Source organism: Gavialis gangeticus, unplaced genomic scaffold (assembly GCF_001723915.1).
Source record: "Gavialis gangeticus isolate Ggan-Ray unplaced genomic scaffold, GavGan_comp1, whole genome shotgun sequence".
Lineage (NCBI taxonomy): Eukaryota > Metazoa > Chordata > Crocodylia > Gavialidae > Gavialis > Gavialis gangeticus.
In genome coordinates, this window is record NW_017728995.1 from 3,123,629 (window position 1) to 3,135,124 (window position 11,496).

Below are 11,496 nucleotides of genomic sequence, written 5' to 3' on the forward strand. Positions count from 1 at the left end.
CTGTTGCTGCCATCTGGGTGTGCTTTGTCCAGAGAAGAGCAGCAGCCCATCAGAAGGGTTGGGCAGGCAGGTTAAAACTTCCTTACCTGGTTCTTTGGGACAGACAGAATGGATAGTTACACATAAGTGGTGGAGAGAGCGATAGAGGAGGAATGTGGGGTGGGGTGGGGAAAGCCCCTTGGAGGGGGAGGGGAACCAGGGAAGCCCCAGGGGGGAAGCCTGGAAGGGGAGGGGGAGGGATCCTTACTTTTCAGTCCTCCAAGTCCCTGCTGGCCTGAACCTGTCACTGCTCCAAACTCAAGCTAGCATTAACACTGATCAACATTTGTGTGGTTCACAGTGTAAGGTGTAACAAAGGCCTAAGACACAGGTCGGAAAAATGGTGGATGCAGCTGGTGGCTGGATTCCATTTCCCAGTAGCCCCTGTCTGCATGGCTGGAGCTGGTTTCCATTGAGACCTCAGCAGCAGCTGCACTGTGATAGCACAAGACTGGCATTTCTGTGGAGACTGGCTTCAGCCGCACTGGCAGGGTACTTGGCAGGGCATGGAGCTGCTCCAGAGTCCAGCTGGGATCTTGCAGCATGGTCCAGAACTAGGGCAGAGCTATGATCTGGATTCTGCATGCCCTGGGCAGGGATGTGCAGGCAGCAGACCGAGGCTCTGTCCTGGCTCCTTGCAGCGGACAGCATGGCCCAGAGCCAGGGCCGAGCCATGATCTACTGCCTGCATGCTGCTGCCTGGAGTATGCAGGCTGCAGATCATAGCTCTGCCTGGACTCTGGACCATGCTGTGACCTCTCCCAGTCAGGCTTCAGAGCAGCTCCCCTCCCTGCTGTGCACCCAGCCAGCAGGGGTGGTGCTAGGAGGCTTGCGGGGCTAGAGCCACCCCCAAATTCCCTGCAGACCCCCGTAGCCACCCCTCTCAGTCGCACAGCCATCAGATGGCAGCAGCTGAGCCTGCCCTGCTCCTGCCTGCAGCACAGCACCCCCTTAGCATCCCTCAGCCCCCCACCAGGAAGAGGCTGGTGTTGCTCCTGTCTGCCAGCACTGCTGGGGCCAGTCTCCATGGAAACCCCGGCCCCATGCTATCACAGCATGGCTGCTGCTGTGGTCTCCATGTAAACCAGCTCCAGCCACATGGGCAGGGGCTGCTGGGAAATGGAGTCCACTGCTGGCTGGGTCCAGTCCATGGGCCAGACCTTGCCCACCCCTGGCCTAAGACATAACTATAAATCCACAAAATGTTATTTATTTTGATTCCCAACCCCAGTCCTCTGATACATTGTGTCAGCATTACTTCAGGCATGTCCATGTCATATGTGGAGCTATTCAATCCCATTTAGACATTTATTTAGTCACCATCTGTCCATCTCCTATGGCAATCTGGTCAAAATGTTTTAGTGAAGCTATTTTGATGAAAATATACAAATTCACTAGGATGATCAGTTTCCAGTTTTTAAATGAAAAAAAATCAGAGAGATGCAGTTTCAAGCCTTCTCTGGGCAAACAGCATCCTAGGACCCATCTCCAGCTTTCTGGGCTAGTGTCGTAACCCTTTAGTTACTGGAGCTTAAATGTGTTCGGGCCTCCCTCCTCTGCATATTTTTTTTGGTTGTGTGTGTGTGTGCTTATTGAGCATAATTAAACTATACACACATACTTACAAGCCCACAGTTCAGAGACAGAACCAGAAAAGGTACATGATTTGACAACTGCCATTTAGGCTCCAAAGGGAAAGAAATTTTCCCCCTAACTTTTTTTTGTGCAGGATTAGAAGAAAAATTCTGGATTTTTTCAAAAGAAAGAGGAAACGTTCTAAAATGAGGTCTATTGTTTAGAAACCTTGATTTTATGGAGCTTTCTCTTTCAAAACTTGTATTGACATTAGAAAGAGTTAAGTATAAGGCAGGGTAGATTTGTACTTTATAGACTAACCAACATGTGAGTGTGCATGTGTGTATGTGTGTGCATGTGTGTAGCACAAGCTTTTGTGAGCTGTAGCTTGCTTCTTCAGATGCTGTGAAAGGACAGGCCCCATCTTCTACTTCACTTCAGACTAACCCGGCTAACTACATCTCATTAACAGGATTTAGACATGTATGAGCCCCTGAAGGAAAAGGCAGAATAAAGCAGTTCACGATAATGATTAGCAGATCAGCTTTGCTTATTTAAACAAAAGATAAACATATGAAATGTATACAAATTACTGTCTGAATTGCTTTTATGTCTTTTTATTATTGGATGCTACATTGAAGTCATTGGCCTGTCAAGTCAGTTCAGTACTGTTTGTGGAAGGTCACTGTGACCAAGTTCAGTAATTAGCATGGCCTGTTTGTAATTTGCTTTCTACATTTCAGTCTAAGCAGTTGTCAGTAACATGTTTACTTTACAGAAATGAGTATAAACTTACAGCCAGACTGTGTAGCTGTTGAGAACACAAGGCAGGGGAGGACACAAATAGCTGACTCCATTTGCATTCTGCAGGCAGACCTAATTGCATCCTCTGCTTTGAGTGCAGGAACTGGCACCTTCCAGCATCAAAAAGGAAGGGAGAAGAGAGGGTCATCACTCAACTACTTGTAGGAGATCCAGGTTTAAGCCACTGCCAGATTTGGAGCCAGGGCTTAAATCCAGGTTCCCTTAGGGAGATATTTAATTATCTACTGCATCAGACAGAGCAGGACTGGCACTCCAGCCTTATCTACATTGCCATTGTGTCAGCTGTGGGACCATGACTCAGAAGCATGCTTTTCCCACTTTCTCCTACTTGGCATGTGCCAAATGCAGAATGAGGCAATGTAGTTGCCTTGGAGACCTCGGCTTCTGAGCCTACAACTCATGCCAATAAACTCACTTAAAACAGAGCCTTGGAGTGGTTCTAGGTATGGGCTTATGGACACTTTGGGGTGTCTCTACTACATTTCTAAGATTTGGTATGAGCAGAGTGGAAATAAATGAGCACATGCATCTCAACAGCAGCCCTGCAGTTGTCACAGAGGTGGTATAACCTTAATGGTCTGAACTAGGCAGAGTAGTGACTTGAAGCTAGCCCTCACACATCCTAATGGGGTATTTAGGGTGGCATCTCTTGTTTCACAAAAATATTCAGAGGTTTAACACTGTGATAATTCTGTATTTTTTTAAATAGCTCTACTTGTAATCAGCTTTTTATTCATGAATCCCTGAATTGTCTTGCAATTGACAGTTGTACCTTTATGTCTTTGTAATAGACCATACAATGGCCTGACATTTCCTCAGAGCAATGAAGGGACACAGAAGTTATCCCAATTTGGAGCTACATCTTATAAAAAGCTTTTATCAGATAACTCTACAGCCATGACTGGAATTGGAGTTGAATGAAAATTTGTTTGAGGGGAAAAGAATCTATATGCTCATATGGGGTAAGTTCTATAAACAGTTTTGGACCAAAAAAGGGAAGTAAGTTTTTGGAAAAGTTAAAAATTTGTTTTTATATTTTCCAAATGAAATACTTTTACTTTTCATTTTAAAGCAATTATTTAATTTCAAAATTAACTGTAATTTTAAAAAGAAAAAGGTATAAAAAAAAAAGGGAGAGGGTAAATAAGCTGAAAAGGAAATCATTTGGGTTGAATGAAACATTTTGCATTAACTTGGAACTGCTTTTTTGATTTTTTTTTCAGTTCAAGCCAGTTGAAGTACAGCTCTAACTCTGCTCTACTGCTTCTGCTACCCATGCTAAGTTGTCTAGAGACAGGCTGAGGATCTTGGTACAGCATTGTATTGTGTCATGTGAGCTTTTCTATCTGTGTTGGCTCATCATAGTTTCCAGGAAACAAACAAAAAAACCCCAGGTCATATTAAAAATATTTGCTAGAATTTTAGAACATTGTTTTAAATTTCAGTTTAATTTTTACTTCTCTTAAGTAAACAGATGAGGGAATTTTTGGCAGATGCACTTGTGAAAATAATTTATGTAAATAAAATTTATCCAAACTGTATAACTGTTGATATTGTATGATGAACTGGTTCTTCTTTAAGTTCCATTTGATTTGTATGCATCTCCACTCATGTTTGATATAGTAACCTGTAAGTGCTGGTGTTATATAAGATTGTTCTCCTTTAAGTTTTACTGTATTTAATATGTGTGATGTTAAATTGTTATGGTTTTATACTATGCATCATGTGTAAACATGCATAATTTCTCTAAAGAAGCTAAAGTTTCATTTATTCCTATAACTTTTGTTACTCGATTTTTTTTGTGTGTGTGTTTTTTTTCCAAAGGGCTTCAGGCAACCAAGAATACAGTGTATTGTTAAAAATTCACAGAAAGAGAATCCTGATTTCACAAAGGCATGTATTCATGCTGGAAAATTTGTTCTAGGAATTATGTGCCTCCAGTTCATGAACAGAAATATAAATGCTTTATGGTATGTCTTACATGCCCAGACAAACCAAAGTAGCACAGCAAATTTGGAGTTTTTGTAAGAAATTGCTTGTAAACTATCTTGAATCAAGAATTGTTCCTAGTATGTCAAATAATTTTTAATAGTGAATGCATTTAAGAGAATGACAAATCCACCTGTAAGCAAATTCTTGCAGAGATTTAAAAAAGAGGTAAAATGAACTAAAAAAAATGCTAAAAGTTTTTTTCCTAGGTCCGTTTAGCAGTACATTTCTGAAATGTCTAAAAAAAGAATGACAGCTGTATTGTCATTGGCCAGTCACTTACAGAGGTGCTCATTCAAACAGAGATACTGACTTTATGTGCCATGAGAATAGGACTACACAGAGAGCATAAATTATACGTGCATGTATTTACACAATCAGAGCCTGCAACTAATCCATTTAAGTCTTTCAAAGACCAGTACAGACAACTTTGACTGCTTTTTGTATGCTGTCTGAAGTCCCATAATTCTGAACTCTAATGAGTGCAAGTATCTTGATTTTAAAGTACTTGAAAGACTTTTATATCAAAGCACTTCTGAAACATAATCGAATGGATTATTATAGGTTTACATCTTCTCCCAGAGGTAATTGTTTTATTTTAATTATCACTAAATTATTGTGGCTAGAATCAGTGATACCATAATGAACAAATTATATAACATTTAATCAGAATGCTTAGAACTTTAGGCAATGTTTCCATTATGTTATAAACTGTGACTGTGACTGTGACTGCATCATAATTACAATTGAAAATAAATCCATATTATAGAGTAATAATGTGGACACCATTAATTCTATTGTTTGCTTGTCTGGGTCATGGCTTCAAGCTAAAATGTTAAAAAATAATAAAATTGGCAATATAGTATAGGAATGCATCATTCCTTCTACTCTAGTGGAGCCCAATTGGCTAATTAACAAATCAGCTAATGCTGGTTCTGTATAAAGGAGATACAGGTGGCACTCAACTGGGCTTTTCTTTGGAAAGTAAAGAAAAAAAGGTTGCCTTTGATTTTGATCAGATATGATGCTGTGGCTTCTGAGAACTGACTGATCATACTGGAATAAAAAAAAGCTTATTTGCTCCATTTAAACTAAAAGGAGAGAGATATGAAATAGCTTGCCTGTTGGAGAGTTTAATGTATGCAATGCTCTTTGTTATAAGTGTTCTACAAAGATACTGCAGGATTGAATCCTCTGTGGTTGCTGGTAACTGTACAGTACTAATTCTTAACCAGTAAAATAGTCTTAATTAAGTTTGCAATAGGAGATTGAATGTGAACACAGAACTACAATACAGTCAAGGTAACAGAAATATGAGCTTTCTTGAAGCATGTTCAAAGGACAATGTAATGCTTCTGAGGCTACCTTACAGAGCTGAATACAGAAAATCCATCAGTATATACTTAACTACTGACTAGTTCATGGCACTATTCATGTTGCTTAAACACATATAAATTTTTGGTCATTTAGGATTAATAGTTATATGCTAGGTCATGCTTAACACTCATTTAATTCTTTACCTTTCTGGTGAGATTTCAAACTATTTCTGAGAGGTCTCTGGAAGTAACTAGAGTAAAACCAGTCACTAAGACACTGATTATCAGTTTTGTTCACTTTTAATACAGCCTAGAACCTGACCACAGGGCTAGGGACAGACATTACACATAAGCCGGTTTAAGTGATCAGAAACTGGTTTAAACCTGTAAAGGAACAGATGTTCAGTCCACATAAACCAGTTTGAAAATAGCTGAAATCATTTTGAGAGAAACCTGGTTGAATATAGTATTAGACTTAACTGATTTGGTTCAAACCGATTTATGCAATATCAGTCCAAGATCCCTTTCTGGTTTAAGTTAAATCAGAATCCTCCAGCATCCCAGATGCTTTGCAATGCTGGGTGGGGCTTTGCTGTCTGCTCCAGCCCAGCAGGGCTGGCCCCTCCTCTCTGCTCCCTGGCTGCATCTCCAGCAGAGACAGCAGGTACAGGGCATTTGCCTGGCTTCCTCCTGCTCCCCACCCCCACCCCCTGCTTCAGCAGGGATTCCCCACTCCCTTCTACCTTGGACAGTCACCTCTCAGCATTAGATAGCATACCACATGCTGGCTATGGTCTGGTCCAGACTGTGGGAGACAGGACAAAGGCAGACAGGGCAGTGTCGACTTAGGGCTCTTTGGAGCTAATCAATAGGTAGCTGGTAATGTCCCTCCTTGGAAAAAAGTTGTTTACAAAGAGTTTGAACTAATGAGGGATCTTTTCGTTTTGCTTATGGTCTGATAAATGCTCCCTGTGTAACTCCCTGCTGTGTAAATGCTGTGTAAATCCCTGCAGACCAGCAAGGAGGGGGGGAGGGGACCCCTCCCTAATCAGAGTGTCCTGACAGAGCCTGGCCATGCCCTCTCTTAGCTCAGCACCGTGGAAGGGTAGGGAAGGCTGCTCTAGCACCCCCCAGCTTCTAGCCTGAGTCCTGCAGGCATATGCCTGCATTTTTTCAATTCAGGGGAGATGTCTGTGTGGTTACAAACTGATTCAGCCTAGGCAGGTTAGACTAACCTTCAAAGATTGAATCACTTCACACTCAGGCTTTTTTAATGTCTGTCCCTATCCCAAATCTTCCAGATTAGCTCAGGGAAGGACTAGAATTGAATTTTTCAAGAGAATTTTCTATCAGTTTAAAGCAGTTTTTTAGGGTTGTGGTAGTGGTGGTCATGGTTTTGTAGGAGGAGGGGAGGTTGTTTATTTGTTTTAAGTCTTTGAGACCATAAATTCTTGGCATATGCAATGTAATGGTGCAAACAAAAGCTCTGTAATGTTCTTTGTAGAGGCTAATTATTATACTCTTATCAGGTAGCAGCTCTTCCTTTTGAGAAGGAAGAAAAAATATTGATTCATAATTTTCATAGACTTTCATAGATTTCATAGACATTTGGGCTGGAAGGGACCCCAGAGAATCATCAAGTCCAGCCCCCCACCCCAGGGGCAGGAAGTCAGCAGGGATCATAGGAGCCCAACAAGATAAGCATCCAAATGTGTCATGAAGGCGTTCAAAGTGGGTACTGAACTGCCTCAGGTGGCAGTCTGTTCCAAAACTTGGGGGCTTGGACAATGAAGAAGGTCTTTCTTATGTCCAGTCTGAATTGGTCACAGTGGAGTTTGTGACCGTTCAATCTTGTCATCCCTTGGGGGGGCTCTGATGAACAGTCGTTCCCCCAGATCCTGATGAGCACCCCTGATAAGCTTATAGGTGGCCACCAGATCACCCCTGAGCCTGTGCTTTTCCAGGCTGAAGAGTCCCATTGCTCTCAGCCTGTCATTATAAGGTCTGTTTTCCTGCCCTCTGATCATTTTCATTTTTAATTTAATTTCTTCATCAAAAACCTTTTCCTGGAGCTAGATTAAAAAGGATATTTATCTAATATTTGAGGTGTAAAGCTAGTTGCTCATTACCTTGGGTCTCTGTCTATTCAAGTTGATGAGCAATTTTTTGACTGTCTCCAGTAACTGGAGCTGGGCCTCTTATTCTCAATCAATTCCCCTTGTCCAAAGAGTATATTAATATAGCCAGATACTATAACTTTACCCAAGTGAATAATCCTTACTAATACAAGCAACTTTACTGAAATCAATGGGACTACTTCTGAGAGGCTCATTTAGATGCATAGCTATTAATTAATCCTTGTAGGTAAAATTGCAATTTGAATGTTTTAAAATATTTCTGCTCCCATTTGCCAAACCCCTTCCCTAAAACATCTTTTCAAATAGTGTCCCACCCCATAGTTAATAATCTCTATTTTCACACTCTTGAGTTGTCCTGTGTGCTGTCTTACTTAACATAATCAATGTGGTGATCATTTCTCAAAGGCATAGTGCAAAATATAGATGCTTTTAATAACAGCTATGTTAAATGTTTTGTACAATAAATTTGGATTACTTAATACATTCTGCTCAGTGTTCTCTACTAGACATCCTTTCTAGATCTTGGATCCCAATTAGGCTTAAAAGATAAATAATGCTGAGTTAGTCAACACTGCCAAGACTAGAGAAATTCTTGGAGCTCTAGGAACATAGTGAATTTTCAAGTCCAACAAAGAGACACCTGCAGCATGAGGTGCTAGGTAAGCAGAGGAATGCAATTTTGAACTCTGGCACTTGGGTATGTAAATAATTGCCTATATTTTCAACAGCAAAATTCCCTGTGTGACTTAGATTATTGCTGGCTTAAATAGTATTTTTGCTTGTACGCAACATGGAAATATGCTAGTATTTTAATATTTATAAAGAGAGGTTAGGTGCACTCCCCAGCAGACATGAAAGTGGACCAGAAGTCAACCCTCCCCCGCATCTCCCTGGCTTGGCACTTGTCCACAGGGGGACCCCAGGTGCCCCCCCGACCCAGGAGGCACCAGTCAGCAAACCTGGGGAGGGGTGCAGGCCCCCCCCCCGCGCACTCCCCAGCGGACCCAGAAGTGGACCACATGTGCTTCTGGTCCACTTCTGGGTCTGCTGCCAAGTGCGCTGGGCAGCCCTCCGTGCTTCCATGGGACACTCCATGCACCCCAGGATCTCAGCATTCATGAGCCCCTGCTACCTAGATGTATGTAGAAAAAACATTAAAACTGTCTCTTTGTTTGAATCTCTGAATCTTTCCAACTCTCTCTGAATCAATTCAGAGGGTTCTGATTTGATCCAGAAGGATTAAAGGGTCCTTTGATTCAATTCAGATTCGGAGATTGGACCAAATCTCCACCGAATTGAATCAGGGACCAAAGCTTCACTCAGCCCTAGTAGTTAGCCTCAAATACTGTTTCAGGAATATCTGAGTTAAACTTGATAATGCTTACATTTTTCCCTTTTCATGGTTCAATATCTACAAGTTTTGATTTTAAAAGAGAGGACAGTAATTTGGATTGGGATTAGAGCTCAAAACATCAGTGTTAGCGGGTATTTCTACATGTTCATTAATATGCTTTAGGTAATGTAATGTTCATTAAAACTAGTAAATCCATTGTGAGGTACTAGAAAAAGGGGCATTAGCCTATTTTAATGCACATTATATAAAGAGCATGATATTTTTTGTGATGCATTAAAGTGCATGTGTAGATACACCCACTATCGTGTCACTCATGATTTGGACTAATAATTACACAGTATTGTTCCTTCTCTAGGACAGTGATCAATATGAGAGAACTGTTTCAGATGAAAGTGAAAAACATTTTGATAGAATTAATTATGAGATGGGGAAATAGCGTAGTTATGCAAGTGATGATTCCTTCACAATCCCAAAATACATCTGAAAAAGGCCGATTTACCTTATTAAATTGTTTTAAAGGTCTCATTGTTTCATTTTCTTCATTGCTTTCCCTGCATTAGTCTCTCTGCCTGAGGCATGAGTTTTGATTAGTTATAACATTGTCTTTATGTAGCTGCACATGCTGTTAAAGGTTACAGAGTTATTCAGTTCTCTTAAAAATATTGTTTCATTTTTTTGGCAGTGAATTATATGTAGAGAGATAATAGGACTTCAGGTCTCATGAAGAAAAATAACTGGTATCAGATGCTGAACCTGAAATGGAGCTGACGGCACATCTTGAAGACAAATATATAAGGAGAAAGTAGATCTTACTAAAGCTAGCAAAGAGAGAATTCTAGAATTTTGAAAACTTGCGTGAACTAAACACACTTTCCCTTAAAAACCAGCTTATTTTTGGGTCCATTTGTTACACAGATTTAGAGTTACTTGAAATAGCAATTATTTATTTGACAGAGCAAAACATGGAATGAGTTGAAAGACAATTAACAGCCGAGTCTATTATGAACTTGCAAATACAGACTAATAGCATTGACAATTTTATAGACATGCACAATTATCACTAATGGCCACTAGGTGTCCTCTATTACCAAGTCTGTTTCAGCTTTCTCATCATAGAATCTCTACTTTAAAATATTTATACTTAGTACTGATACATGTACAAATAATTTCAACATGTCTATTTTTTTTGGCCTTTATTTTCCTTAAATTACTCCTTAACTATTGACCAAAATAATATTTCTAAGACACTATCACTTTTCTTAGGACAGTGGTTCTCAATGTTTTTAGGCTCAAGCACCCCTTATTAAACCCCAGACACCCCTCCATAACTTCTGTGAATTGAGTGACACCCCATTTTAAAAACTAACTTATTACACTGCATACCTGCTTGCAGAGGGGCCAGGAAGCAGGGGCAGGGAGACAGCCAAGAAAGGATGAGCTACACGCCTGGTTTATCTACTTACACTTCTGGCACCCTTCAAAGGATCTTGAGGCACCCCAGGGTACCCCAGCACCCTAGCTGAGAATCACTGTCTTTGGGTAAGGACAAATATACCATTTAGTTAGTTTAAATGGGGTGAGAGAGCTGCTGCTTGGGAAAATTGTATTAGTTGTTACAGTATAATTATATTAGCATGAACTAGGATGGATACAAGTTGGTTAAATTGCTCTGCCTTTGACTATGAATAAAGAATATCTTTCTGCATGAAGTTTTGAGGGCCGACTAAAACCTGAGTGACTTTCTAAACAGCTGGAACTGTGATTTTCAAAATAGTTCATCCCAACAGCATTACCTTTAGGGCTTGTCAGCCATTATGCTAGACTTCACTCACACTTCCAAATGAAATAACCTTTAATTTTTCTTTGGATTTTTGCGATGTTTCCTTGAAAATATATCTTGGTTAGTATAAATAGGGGTGTGTGTGTGTGGGTGTGTGTGTGTGTGCGCACGTGTGCGTGTGCGTGTGCATGAGAGAGAGAGAGTGTGGTTTGGTTTTTTTTAGATACTGGCTAATTATGTGGAAATCTCTGTTATCTTTACTAACCATTTTAACAGCAGCTCTCAGTGAAAGTTAAAGGCAGTGCTTTGCCAGAATTGCCAAGTCTCTATTTTCATTTAATGTGTATTTATCTTGTTTATTAATTTACAGATTAATCTTTGAGGTGTCATATCCACCCCCCTCCCACACCATGATTATTGTTTATTGATGCCTACCAGGAAAAAAACAAACAACCCCCCCCCCCCCCCCCCCCCCATTTA